The 14,134-nt window shown below is 36.0% G+C and overlaps 1 protein-coding gene across 1 annotated transcript in view; it reads left to right on the top strand.

The window, feature by feature from the left end:
- Positions 1 to 1,472: 1,472 nt before the first annotated feature.
- LOC126973520 (uncharacterized) overlaps positions 1,473 to 14,134 on the top strand; it is a 38,023-nt gene continuing 25,361 nt past the window's right edge. Inside the window, exon 1 of the mRNA XM_050820853.1 lies at positions 1,473 to 1,595. The gene's annotated coding sequence lies outside the window, so the exon portion shown is untranslated. The remainder of the gene's footprint in view (positions 1,596 to 14,134) is intronic.

Below are 14,134 nucleotides of genomic sequence, written 5' to 3' on the forward strand. Positions count from 1 at the left end.
CTTGCAAAAAAAAAATACAAAATAATGTTCCCGTTGTATGCTAAACAAAAATGGCCGTCAGGCAAAGCCAAATAAATACTAAAATATTTTGTCTGCAAAAACGTTGAGCTTTGTTTATGGCTGTCAAAACCAAGACCACGAGTGAGTCAGTAGTGATTTAGTATCAATCGGAGCGATGGTCGTCCAAATAACGGGTAAAAATAACGTGTTAGTCTTAGATAATTACTACGACTGACATAGTCAAAAAAAAATCGGCACATATATTTTATCCTCAACGCACACTAAGTTATAAACCTGGGCTATTGTTATGCGTTGCCTTACAGCACGAGGCTCTATCAAGACGTATAAATTGTCTAAGTTTACAGTATATCTTACTGCAGAAATTACATGCAACTGTAACATTCAAAATATTATTGTATCGGTCCTAATCAAAGTACTGTTTTTTTAAATATGGCGGTAATTTTTCGCTATGGGATTAATTTATTTGTATTATCATTACTCGAGCGTTTCAAGCGTGCATATCAATGTAATGTACGTATATATGTATTTATTTTTCACTTATCTTTTTGTTCTGATTTCTATGGCTAACCCATTCAAATTAATTATTTTCAGAGCATTTAAAATTTTTGACGAATTAAATTGTTTAATTTTTCAATTATCTAATTTTTGCAAAGATCTTGGCATTGCGGAAAATAATTGCAATTTAATTAGTTGAGGATTTGGATTAATTTAATTAACATGTTTTAATGTAATTTATGTTAGCTTCACGCTTTACAAATATTAGTGATAAGTTTTAGTAATAAAATAAGAAAAGTATTAATACAATTTTTGTTGTTTCATTGTGTTTGAGACATATGTGGCATTCTAAATCAATAATATAGTAGACAGGTAAAGTATATTAAAAATGTCAAAGTGATTTTCAGTCTGTTATTTTTCACGCAGCTGAATCGATTTAGATGCAATTTGGTATGAAGGTGATTTGAGACATCAGATAGAAAATAGGATATTGATGTGCCTCCGGGAAACATACAGCATTGTATATGAAGAAGCAGTGTATACTTGCCATCTAATTACGGTCTATGTTCTCTGTGGAGTATGTTATCTAAGCTCTCATGTGTCAAAATGTCATCGAATGTCAATCCAGCTAGAACACGGGTAACCGTTATCACTTTGAATATCATAGCCAAAGAGTATAATAATATATAGGGATCATAGCGTTGTGTACTTTCGACGCGTACGGTCGTAATCCATAAATATTATAATAATCCGTTAATATTTTTGAAAAATCATTTTACGAAATGTTAGCTTAACTTATATTGCATAAAATATCTATATTCCTGTATTTGTGCGTGTTCTTATATCGGAAATCTACCGTAATGGATCACGCGCCTAGCGAGGTCGATGAAGCCATCGAGGCAAACTGACCCATCGTTTCTAATTCACCGACGATCGAGAGGGACAGACAAGGGAAGGAGGACTCCTCGTGCTCTAGCAGTTCGTCAAGTACGTCGGATGAAGAGGAACCTCTACGCAAGAGATCAAAACGAGATGCTCAGGTAACGGTCGATCCCCGGATCGACGCGTTATACGAACAGGTCAGTTTCCTTACGAATTGAATTATGCATCAACAATGTGCGTCATCATCAAATACAAATATCAATGCGAAACCCACTGACGTGATTGAGCAACCTCAACATCATAATGATAATTATCATTTGACCAATCCTTGCACGATAACACCAAAGTCATTAGGTTTAGGTATTTGTAAAACTGATTTTGATGAGAAAAGATTTCGTAAACCTGCCGATGAACAACGTTTAAAGCAGTTAGTAAAATTACATTTTAATTCATCTACGTGGCAACACAAAGTTTTTTTTTATGGAATAGGAGGACAAACGAGCGTACGGGTCACCTGTTGTTAAGTGATCACCGCCGCCCACAATCTCTAGCAACACCAGAGCAATCACAGGAACGTTGCCGGCCTTTAAGGAAGGTGTACGCGCTTTTTTTGAAGGTACCCAGGTCGTATCGTCACGGAAACACCGCACAAGGAAGTTCATTCCACAGCTTTGTAGTACGTGGAAGAAAGCTCCTTGTAAACCGCTTTGTGGAGGACCGCCACACATCCAGATGTTGAGGATGATATCCTAACTTGTGGCGTGTCGTGCGAAGGTGGAATTCGGCGGCAGGAATTAGGTTAAACAGCTCTTCGGAACACTCCCCGTGATAAATGCGGTAGAAGACACACAATGAAACGACGTCTCTACGTCTAACGCCAAGTGATCCAGCCGTTCACAGAGCACTGGGTCCCAGACAATTCGAGCTGCTCTGCATTCGACATTCAAAATAAAAAAACACTGAGACATGCTTGCTTTCCCAGGTTTTGTAACTTAAAAATTAATGACTAAATATGCTGCTTAAATAATTGGAAAGATTTCCTGGCTTCAACTGAGGAAATAATGGCTGCAATTACCAATGCTTTACTATACCAAAGACACTTACTACAGTCAGGTTTATAAGAAATTGTTAATTGGTCTCATAATAAGCCTACAGAATTAACTTCTAACAACTTTTTAATAAAATAAGCGACATGTTCGGTAATTCGTCGCCATCTTATAAATTATCTAAACAAACACTACAAATCGTGTGCGGGAAACGAGCGGAATGCATAGAAACTAGGCGTAAAAGATTAATAAGCGAAATTTTTGATAAAAGCATTCAATCCGCTCTCGTTATAATACCTCCTAGCGAGGAATTTCTATTTGAAAAACACAATTAATGTCGCTTGTACAATCCCTTGGAGGACCTCATTATTGGTTATCACCCCCACAAACCTCCAAAAATAGGAATAAAATCCAAATAAAGAGGAAGTACCAGAAATCACTTCCATCTAAATCCAGAACTCGGGAAAAAAAATAATTTCAAAGCACCCACAAAAAATCCAAACAAACCTATAAAGGAAAGACTGACGCTTACAAACAACAGGGAAACCCGTCCTTTCGAAATAAAAACAAGAAAAAATTACTATCCGACACAATTCAGGGGAGGTCGGCTAAAATCGTTCAAAAATCGTTGGCAGGCACTTGGCGCGAACAAATTTATAAAATCTGCAACAACTGGTTTTCGAATATCGTTTCACAAAAAACCTCCTCTAATAATACCAACAAGACTCGTTATGAATCGATTTGCAACCAAATCGTCACCGGCCATGACACAAATAGTGATAAGACCTCTTGGATCAAAGAATACTGCAGCCTGTTACAAAAGAAACGCCCAGTTTTATCTCCAAGCTATTTCTGCGGAAGAAAAGCGACGGGTAGATGCGACCCATTTTCGATCTACGAGAATTAAACAAATTGGTAAGGATAAAGCATTTTTGCCTTATCTCTCACAGTTCAGTGCTAGATTTTCTCCAACCGGGAGACTGGATCATAAAATTAGACATTTCTCAGGCATACTTCCATGTGGCTGCAGCAAAATCTCATGCTGGGTCACGGAGACCCTGCCTGCGAAGGGATGTCGTGTACTTGTATACCTCGACGATTACCTTCTGGTCAACCAAGACCACTCCAAGTTATGTCTTCAGGCCTCGGCGGCCGTGAGGCACTTGGAATACCTGGGCTGGAGCCTCAATTACCAAAAATCGATCTTAACTCCGACTCGAGACTTAGAATATCTGGGTATCCGCTGGCAAACCGTGAGGAACAGAATGTCATTGCCAGAAAAGAGGATACAGAGTCTCAAAGCAAGCAAAAGCAAGAGTTTCCTAGCGAAGGGACGCTTCGGATTTGGATTGGGGTGCTCATCTAAATGGTCGTTTAATGTTGGGGACGTGGTTAGCAGCGATTAGAACACGCTGCAGCGTTAAGCAAATCCCACGTACTCATCCAATCGGACAATCGAACTTTAATAGCATAAATTCGAAAAGAGGGCGGAACAAGATCGTTGACTCTATTAAGTTTGACCTACCAACTTCTAACACTTACAGACCACTTCTAAATAACTCTATCGGCTTAATATCTACCAGGGAGGTACAACACAATTGCAGACAGACTGTCACGAGGGAAAGAAGTTGTGGAATGGCATCTCTTACCGCAAGCAACTGGAGAAGTATTTCGGAAATGGGGTCGTCCGGAAATAGATCTGTTTGCTTCCCAACGAAGTGCTGTAGTAAGAAACTACGTATCAATAGATTGCAGAAATCGATCAGCAAGCTATATAGATGCCTTCAGCAGACCTTGGCAACACCAACTGGCATGGGTATTCCCCCCGCCGAGCCTATTACCCAGAGGTTTGACACACCTAAACAGCGCGACGGGTACTTATTAATTGTGGCACCGGAGTGGCCTCAAGTTTTCTGGCTGCAAGATCTGAAGTCCAGAGCGTTGGATCACCCACACGAGATTCAGAACTTATCGGAAACAATGATCGATATGACAAAGTACATCTATTAACCTTGAAAGTTTGGAAAATTGGGGGTGAGGTTCCCAAATAAAAGAGTGGTCTACACAAGAGAAAGAGCTGCTGAGAAAAAGCTGGCGAAAGTCTACTTTAACAACATATCTACCTGCAATTAAGAGAGGGTTGAAATGGTGTAACAGTACTCAAGTAAATACAAAAGCACCTATATCATAGTAGTATCCCGCTGACATTGCTAAACTCTTAATCAATCTTTTCCTCAAGGAAAACTTATCTTATAGCACTATTCTCGTTCATAAGTCGGCTGTATTAACTTTCTGTGGACCTTATGTAGAACAACAAACATTTACAAACATCATCATAAAACATGCTCTTAAAGCAATTGGGGTAGCTAAACCAAAATCTGTTAGATCATTTGTTACTTGGGACTCGACAGTAGTTCTAGAATGGCTTTCAGCTAATCCACTTAAAGATACGCTCTTTGAAATATCGCGTACAACAGCAACAGTTTTATTACTAGCTTCTGGACGTAGAGTCCACGATCTTACCTTATTGCGAGATTCCAAAGACAACTATCTTGAGAACGGACAAAACATCTATTTAATACCAGCATTTGGGTCAAAGACTGACAAACATGACTGCCGCCAATCTGCTTGGAAGCTGTCTGAACACCCTGACAAGAACATCTGCCCAGTTAGTTAAGTTAGGCGTTTAATAGAGAAAACCAAACAAAAAAGGTCTGATATTACAGACTTAGACAACCTCTTTATTACAATTTGTAATAAGGTAAAAAGTGCTTCCCGCACTGTAATAGCCAATTGGGTGCGCACAGCACACAAGACAGTGGCATTGATGCTTCCCCAGGGAGTTGTAGGTCAGCTGTAGCTTCTCTGAGGTGTTATAACGGTTTTACACAAAAATAAAACTGATATTATGTGCTGAGAGGGAAAACATACAGCATTGCAGGAAGTCCTTCCTGGTGAAGACTACCTATGATATTCAAAGTGACAACGGTTACCCGTGTCCTAGCTGGATTGACATTCGATGACATTTTGACACACGAGAGCTTAGATAAAAAGGCATAAAGGCATAAAAGGCATTTATTTTCTCAAAATTGATTCCTTTAGAATTCTTTTTGATGTCATTTCTTATACTACTAGATACTACTACCGCTTCGGAAACAAATGGCGCTCTGAGAGAGAAGAAGCGGCGCAAGAAACTCTCCCAGCATTCTTTTTTTATGCGCTCTTCAATAAAAATATAGAATATTGTACAGTCGCTATAAAATAATCACAATCTAGTCCCAGGCTGTCCGATCATTTAGATATTCAGCAGTGGAGTAATAGGATTTACGACAGAGCCATTATTTTATAAAACATTTAAATTTATTTATAGATAATGCCTGAACAGTGGCTGGGACTTTATTGTAGAAGTGTATACATTTACCCTTAAAGCTATTATGTATCTTATGAAGCCTACTAGAATTAGTTACAAGCAATCCCTTATTTCTTGTGTTATAATAATGAAAATCACTATTAAGAGCAAAAAGGTGACGATTTTTGTGAACATATATTAAATATTCATAAATGTACTGACAATAAACAGTCATAATATTTATTTCATATATAGATAGCATACTCCACAGAGAACATAGACCGTAATTCGATGGCAAGTATACACTGCTTCTTCATATACAATGCTGTATGTATTCCCTCTCGGCACATAATATCGGTTTTATTTTTGTGTTAAACCGTTATAGTTTTATTCCGGAGACATTCCTTGAAGCAAGTGTAATAGTCAGGGGAATTTGCTTAATCATTTGTGGAGTGGAGGATGCTTAAGACATTACTAAGCTATTTAATGTAATATAAAACTTGTGAAATATGTGGTTTAAAATCTAGCCTGTCAGATAAGAGAATTTGCATTGCTAAATTCCCTTTGGATGAAGAAAAGGTTAGCAGTAAAGAACAAATATACAACATTGTATTATTAACAGATTCACAATAAAAATTAAAAACAATCTGAAAGTAAATTTTTCATGGAAAAGAGGTCTCTTTCTATGAGACTGAAAAGGAACGTATAAGGATAATAATTTGCCTAAAAGACAGGGGCCTAAAATATTCAGATCCATTTAGATTACGAGACACAAGATCAGCTATATTTCTTCGGTATGTTAGCGAAAGCAAATGAAACCTACTTCAGTCCGCATCATAATTTAAATTTGTAGATAGACATTCGTTTCAGATAAATCAAACGAAATGTTTTTAATACCTTTAATTCTATAGTGATTAATGTTGTATTGAGGACTCCAGATTTGACGGTAGGTAAGAACACTAAATGATTCGTAACAGACCTCAATACCATGACTATTTTTATGGATTTAAATTCTTTAGTACACCTTTTATTGAATCATAGAGCTTCTTATAACACACGGTCTATCTGCAGATCAAAGTCATCGTACTGTCATGAGTCACTCCTCTATCCTAATAAAAAAAGTGAAGTACGTTATGTTATTCTAGAAAGGTGCATTTTTTTAGAAAGTAGGTAGTCGTAAGTGAACGTAGTGTTAAAATTCTCTTTGGTCGTAAGTACCAGTATTTTTCTTAAGGTCATCACATTTAGATACGACTTAAAGTCTAAATTGTCCAGTAAGCAGTAATTCCTTTCACTTAAACTATTCAAGTCAGTTTTATTACTTATAAGATTCATTATTACTACTTTCAAATATTCAAAATTTTCATAAAATAATTGAGAATAATAGTGCTCTGTAAACTTACAAATACACTTTAAGATTTTCAAAAATAACTGAGCACAGAGCTTTTTGAAAATTTTTTTAATGTAATAGTTAAATATTGTTTCAATTGATATTTTTTATGACGGAAGTTCGCTCAAAAAAATCCGGGTCATCGCCAGGCACCAAAATGGCGCCTAAAGTAGTATTACTAAAGAAAATTTGAGAGTACAAGTAGTATTACTTTAAAAATGGCAAGGTGTCAATAGTTGCTACTAACAGCTCCGACAAAATATTGCAAAAACGTGCTAAGTGATAACATCTTGCCATCAACACAGATGGCGCTAACAGTAACTTTCAACGCGCTCCTTATATTTATACATAAGTTGTGTAGTATTACTATTCCTTACGCTTCTGTAAATAGATATGCAATGATTATATATATTTTTGTAGAGTGGTATGTGCACGTATCACTTTAAAATAATAATTTATGTCATTGTTGATTTCTAATTTCTAGGAGACTGGAGATAAGTCCATAAGGATTTTTCAAATATTTTTTTTTAATTCACACACATACTAACATTATAATAAGTAAATAACTGTTTTACTAAATAAGAAATGTTACAAATCTTCTAAGCTAAGCTTCTAAGGCTGGTTTGTCCCAACTAACTTTAGCAATAACAACCACCATGTTAAAGTACCGGTTAAGCAAGAAATCTGTTGCACTATTTGACATTTTTTAGATGATGTATAACATTTTAAAGGCCTGAATTTTAATCAATCAACCCAGTAAAACACCATGACTGTATTTAGACAGGTGCTAGTCAGTATATAACTACACAAATATATATATATATATATATATATATATATATATATATGTATATATGTGACGACCTGTATAGCCGAGTGGCTACCGATCCTACCTACTAAGCTAGAGGTCCCGGGTTCGAATCCCGGTAGGTGCAAGCATTTATATGATGAATATGGATGTTTGTTTCCGAGTCATGGATGTTTATATGTATTTATATATGTTTATATGAATATATGTATGTTTAAGTTAGTATATTGTATTAAATATATAATTGTCTTGTAACCCATAACACAGTCTATATATGCTTAACTTGGGGCTAGATAATTTGCGTAATAAGTGTGTCAATATTATATTATTATATTATATTATTCGATTTTTTCACGACTGTGTCGGTCAATTATCTAAATATCCCGTCCCAAGACCCTCAGGAAAAAGGATATCTAGTGTTATGATCCTGTTCTATCCCCCCATTTAAAATATTGTGTGATCGAACGGTCGATTCTTGAAGTTGAGTGTCTGATGTGGATGAAACACTCGCCAGTGCTGATCGGATGATGGTTGTGTCGTTGATTGAGATGTGGATGAATGGTATGAAGACGTTGACTGTGTGTTTGAGTGTGCTGTGTGTTGTTGATGTGCATGCGATGATTGTGTAAGAAAAACGGTATCTCCAAGCACCTTACTAATTATGGTGGAAGAATGTAGTGCTGCTTGTTTTTGTAGTATGTGTATGTTAATGTTTGCATCTAATTTGTCACAATATCGCTTAAGGCTCTTCGTCACTGTACCCGTGGCTCCTACTACGATCGGGATAATTGTGACGGTGGTGTTCCATAACCTGGAGAGTTCCACTTTTAGCGGGTGATATTTGCAAATTTTTTCTATTTCCTTAGCTCCAATGTTATAGTCAGATGGTACCGAGATATCTATAAGGTAAGTATGGTTGTTTTGTTTATCTATGTAAATAAGATCTGGTCTATTGTGAGTGATTGTAATGTAAGTTTGGACAGGGATTTCCCACATTCGTTTAGCTATACTATTTTCTTTTAACATCGGTTGCTTGAGTTCTTCCTGCCACCATAACTTGTTTACTTTGATTTCGTTCTTCTTAGCCAAGCACCAAAAAACATATTGAACTAAATTATTGTCTTTTTTTTATTTAATTTAATGGATCACCAACATAAGAAATAGTAGTTACAGTTTTAATAATTACATTGCATTACTTATAAAATTTAACTTTTCCTACAATTAAAGGTAATCACAGTATGCTTTCTGTTGCAAAAATTATTAGTAAGGAGAAATCAAAAGAAAAAAAAAAAATAATTAAAATTAGTAAATTACGAGCTATTTATATTAATTACAAATCTGTGAAGGCAGTATTCCAATCAATTTATTATATAAGACTATCTAGGTATTACATTCTGAGGCTGTAGATAGGTCACACTTAATAAGCTTTAATTTAAAGTTGTTAAGACTATCAAAATTAATGTCGATATTTGGACTTTTCTATGTATAGTCATTATAGCGACGAGAAATGCATACCACAGGTGAATCACGTCCTAGATTGGTTTTACTGAAACTTGGCTCAAACAAGTCACATAGATGTCGTGGTATTCTGGCAGGAAATTTAAATTTAAGTAACAGAGCTGGACAATCAATGCCGCCGTTTATTAACCTATGGAGAAATAACATGTCGAGATGAGATCGTCGCGAGGATAGCTGCTGTAATTGAAAGTGCTTCAGTTTGTCTGCATATGTCCTGACTGTATTTGGAGTCTTGAATCGGTACGATAGACTACCAATTAACTTTTTCTGTACCCTTTCCAGTCTATCTATATGCACCTTATAAGTCGGGTTCCAAGCTGTACTACAATACTCAAGCTTGCTCCTAACGTAACAGTTATATAATTTAATTACTGTAGCTGGTTTTTTGAAGCCCTTTGTACTTCTTAAAATAAAGCCCAGAGATCGATTTGCTTCAGCCGAGATTTTATCAATATGATCCGAAAAACGTAGCTTGCTGTCTACTTGGATACCGAGGTCTCGAATAGTTGGTACTTCATGTAGTTTCTGTCCGTCAATGAAGTATTCGGATTGCAAAGTGCATCGCTTTCTAACATAGTTTATATGTTGACATTTTAAGGTGTTTAGAAACATTTTGTTCTTTGTGCACCAATCATGAATTTTGTCAATGTCATTCTGAAGGCATTTCACGTCAGAGCTGTTTCTCACTGTCTTGACCAACTTGAGGTCGTCTGCAAAAAGATAAACGTCGCTGTGATTTACAGATCGTATTATGTCATTGATGAAGACATTGAAAAATAGAGGCCCCAGAATGGAGCCCTGAGGTATACCAGAAGACGCAACAAATGGTTGAGATTCTTTTCCATCCATTACTACTCTCGCCCATCGCTCAGAAAGGTAGGAAGCACACCATTTAAGAAGGTTATCAGTTATCCCGAATCTATGGAATTTTCCAATGAGAATTTTATGGTTAACCTTGTCAAACGCTTTTGAAAAGTCAGTATAGACCGCGTCTACCTGTATGTTTTGATCTACAGTTTCTTTCAATTCGGACATAAAAAGTGTAAGATTTGTATTGGTCTATCTCTTAGCCATAAATCCATGTTGTTTAGTGGTAATATATTTTTGTACATGTGAATAAATAACGTTATGCACCAGTGATTCAAATACTTTAGATATTGAAGATAGGATAGAGATTGGGCGGTAATTAGTTATATGGTCTTTCTTTCCGTTTTTGTATATAGGAACTACTCTTGCTTCCTTCCAGACATCTGGGAATGTTCCTGACAGCAGGGATTCTTTGAACAAATATGCGAGGGGAAAGCCTAGCATATTAGCACAATTAACTAAGAATAGTGGATGTATATTATCTGGACCTCTGCCTTTAGTGGTATCAATCATTTTAAGCTTCTTTGCGACTTCTTCAGGTGTGAATTCAAAATGTCCTATGACGTCTAGTGGTTCAGTCCATGACTCTGGATTTTTTAAGTCGTTGTTGTTATCGCTAATATCATTTTCATATACCGAAGAGAAATGTATTCCAAACATGTCTGGTATATCGTTAGGATTTGATGATACATTGTAGTTTATGTACAGATGTATTTGACGTAACAGTCCTTTATCAGTCTTTTGCAATCATCTCTTAGTTATTCAAATTCTATTTTGTCCAAAGGATTATTGTATTTCTTAATTTTATTTTAACAAAATATGTCCCAGCGAGTTTTTCGCACCCTGCTAGAAGATGTTGTACGGTTTCGTCTTTATTTGCACACAAGCGGCATTTGCCATCTGTATTTCTTTTCAATATATCGCGTTCGTGCTATCGCGTTAGCACTGCCTGATCTTGTATAGCAAATAGAGACGACTCCAATGTTGGCGAAATAGGTTGTTTCTTCAGCCATTTAAAGGTAAGCTCTTTGTCCACATTAGCAAGGTCGAGGACCTTTTTAGGGAATTGCCCATGCAGGCTCTTGTTTCTCCAGGCTTCATTCTGTTTCTTTATTATGCTATTTTTAATTTCAATTTTGGTGTGATATTTGACCGTCGTTAGCTTCAGTTCTTTTTTTATTTCATACGAATCTTTGTAAATTGAATGTGTTTCTCTGTTTTTATCGTGTTGTGTTATTGTGATTGTATTGTGTGTTAGTGCTTCTATGAGTTTATCATTTTTTTGTTCTAAATATTGTTTATATTTCAAAATATGAGCTTTGTATAAGTTGCCCATTGCTATGGGTAAATAAATTCTATCTACATCTGCCTTTTGCTGGTGAGCCTTCTTGATCGCTAACAACTTACGCGTCTTCATATCGATCCGTTTTAAGTCGCTATTTTTATAATTTATGACTCCAAATGAGTACATCAGAACAGGTACAGCGTATGTATTAATCCCTTTTATTAGATTTCGCGCATTTAAATAAGAATTTGTAATCTTTTTAACTCTCCTAAAATATTATTTCGTTAGTTGGTCCCTTATGTCGCTATGATTTAGCTCTTCCGAGATTCGTTAATTCCTAAATATTTGTATGTTTGGTCTAATTTTAATTGCTTAAAGGTGGTTCCATTCAGTAGTATATGTTCATTGCCATCAGTATGGTTTCTATAGCCAGCGGTTATATGAAGTATATTTCATTTATCCAGGCCGAACGACATGCTTATATCTGTAGTAAAAATTTCGACACTATCTAGTAAAATTTTTAGGTTAGTTTTATTGTTTGCATAAACTTTAAGGTCGTCCATATAAATTAAGTGATTAATCTATACGCTGTCCTTTAGATGATATCCTTTGTTTTGATATTTTTCTAGAATAGTAGAAATCGGATTAATTGCTAAGCAGAATAACAATGGAGATAACGAGTCTCCCTGAAAAATACCCCGCCTAACATAAATCGGCTCAGTAGTGTAAGAGTCTGTAGAGCCCTTTGCCGTCATTATAACCTTCCATTTAGGCATTGCCCTTTCAAGGAAACTTTTAATTACCGGCGGGCATCTATAAATGTCCAAGACGCGGAGCAACCACTCATGCGATACACTATCAAACGCCTTCTGATAGTCTATCCATCCCATGCTCAAGTTCTTTTGAGCCTCATGTGCATCCTCCAATATTGCCTTGTTTAGCATCAAATGATCATTGCATCCCCGAGCCCCGCGCCGACATCCTCTTTGCTCTGGGGCCATGATATTGTTTGTTAGGCAGTGAGTATACAATTGGTCGGATAATAGCGAAGTTAGTAGTTGCGATTGGGCGCCAGTTCTTTGGATTTTCAGTATCCTTATTCTTCGGTATTAAAATTACTTTGCCTGTTGTTAGCCAATCTTCTAATAATTCTTCCCCTTTCAGAACTCTCGTATATAGCATGGCAAGGTGGTCGTGCGTCTTGGTAAAATATTTAAGGTAGTAGTTCTGAACTTTGTCCTGCCCTGGTGCCTTCCAATTTAACATTTTACTTAAAGAGTGTTTAATCTGTTCAGAAGTTATTACATCAGCTGAGCTCGTGATAATATTGTTATTAGATTGTTCCATGTCTAAAATCCATTTTGATTGATGATTGTACTCAACCGGTTGTGATAAAATGTTTGTTCAAAACTCCTCGGTGATGTGTTTACTCGGTATCATAACATCTATATTTTCGGTATTACTGTCTAAACTTCTATATAACCTATGTACGTCTTCTGTAAACATTTTATTTTGTCGTTTTCTGCTATTTATTTCTTCATAACGCTTTATTCTGCCTGCCAGAGCTTTTGTTCTTTGTTTCAGTATTTCTTCTGTACGTTTTAGTTCTATTTCATTCTTTATCTTATATTTTGCGTATAGTTTATCCCTGATCCTTATCATTTTCCTTGAATTAACTCCTCTTGAAATTTCCACCATCTGTCCTAATTCTTTCCTCAAACGTTCTATCTTTATCTTTATCCTATTTTTCCATGGTGGGTCTCTATGCGGTTTTATTGTGCTGCTAGGCGAGTAAGGGTGTTGGTTGTTGTTGACTATTAAAGTTCTCGCCGCGGAATAAATAATATCATTAGTACCTCGGAGAGTGCTATTACTTGCTAAAATTGTTGGTAAGTAGTTGTCGATTATTGTTAAATTTTGCAAAAATTGTCTATTGATTTTAGCTTTCGGCAGGTAATCGCGCTCTTCGATAGGTATTTCTTTTGTTTCAGCTAAACATTGTAGGAATTGGATAACAAGAGGGTTCTGCTCTTCCTCATAATCACACGTTATAATAATAATAATAATAAACTTTATTGGCAACATGATTACACTGCTAAAATAGGTCATGGTTTATAATATAATAACTTTAACAAACAAGTAATTTTAACATAAAATATTAGATTAAAATTATAAGTTAACAAAATTATGAACTTAAACTATAAAAACCACTAAAAAATAATTCAAACAGACCTAGCAAAATTAAAATAAATAAAACAATTAGATTGAGGAGCAGTGCAATCATTTTACTATTGCCAATCGGAGGCCCACTCAGTATATGTCGAGCCTTCAGAGACTCGACACTGATTTTCAGTAGGCACCGTGTTACGCAGCACGGACAGCGACTGCGGTATGTATACTTCCTACATCTTCAATTACAATTTAAATACATATTTCTACACTAAAAGCAAAATTTTATAACTATATTAGCAAA

Source organism: Leptidea sinapis, chromosome 29 (genome assembly GCF_905404315.1).
Source record: "Leptidea sinapis chromosome 29, ilLepSina1.1, whole genome shotgun sequence".
Lineage (NCBI taxonomy): Eukaryota > Metazoa > Arthropoda > Insecta > Lepidoptera > Pieridae > Leptidea > Leptidea sinapis.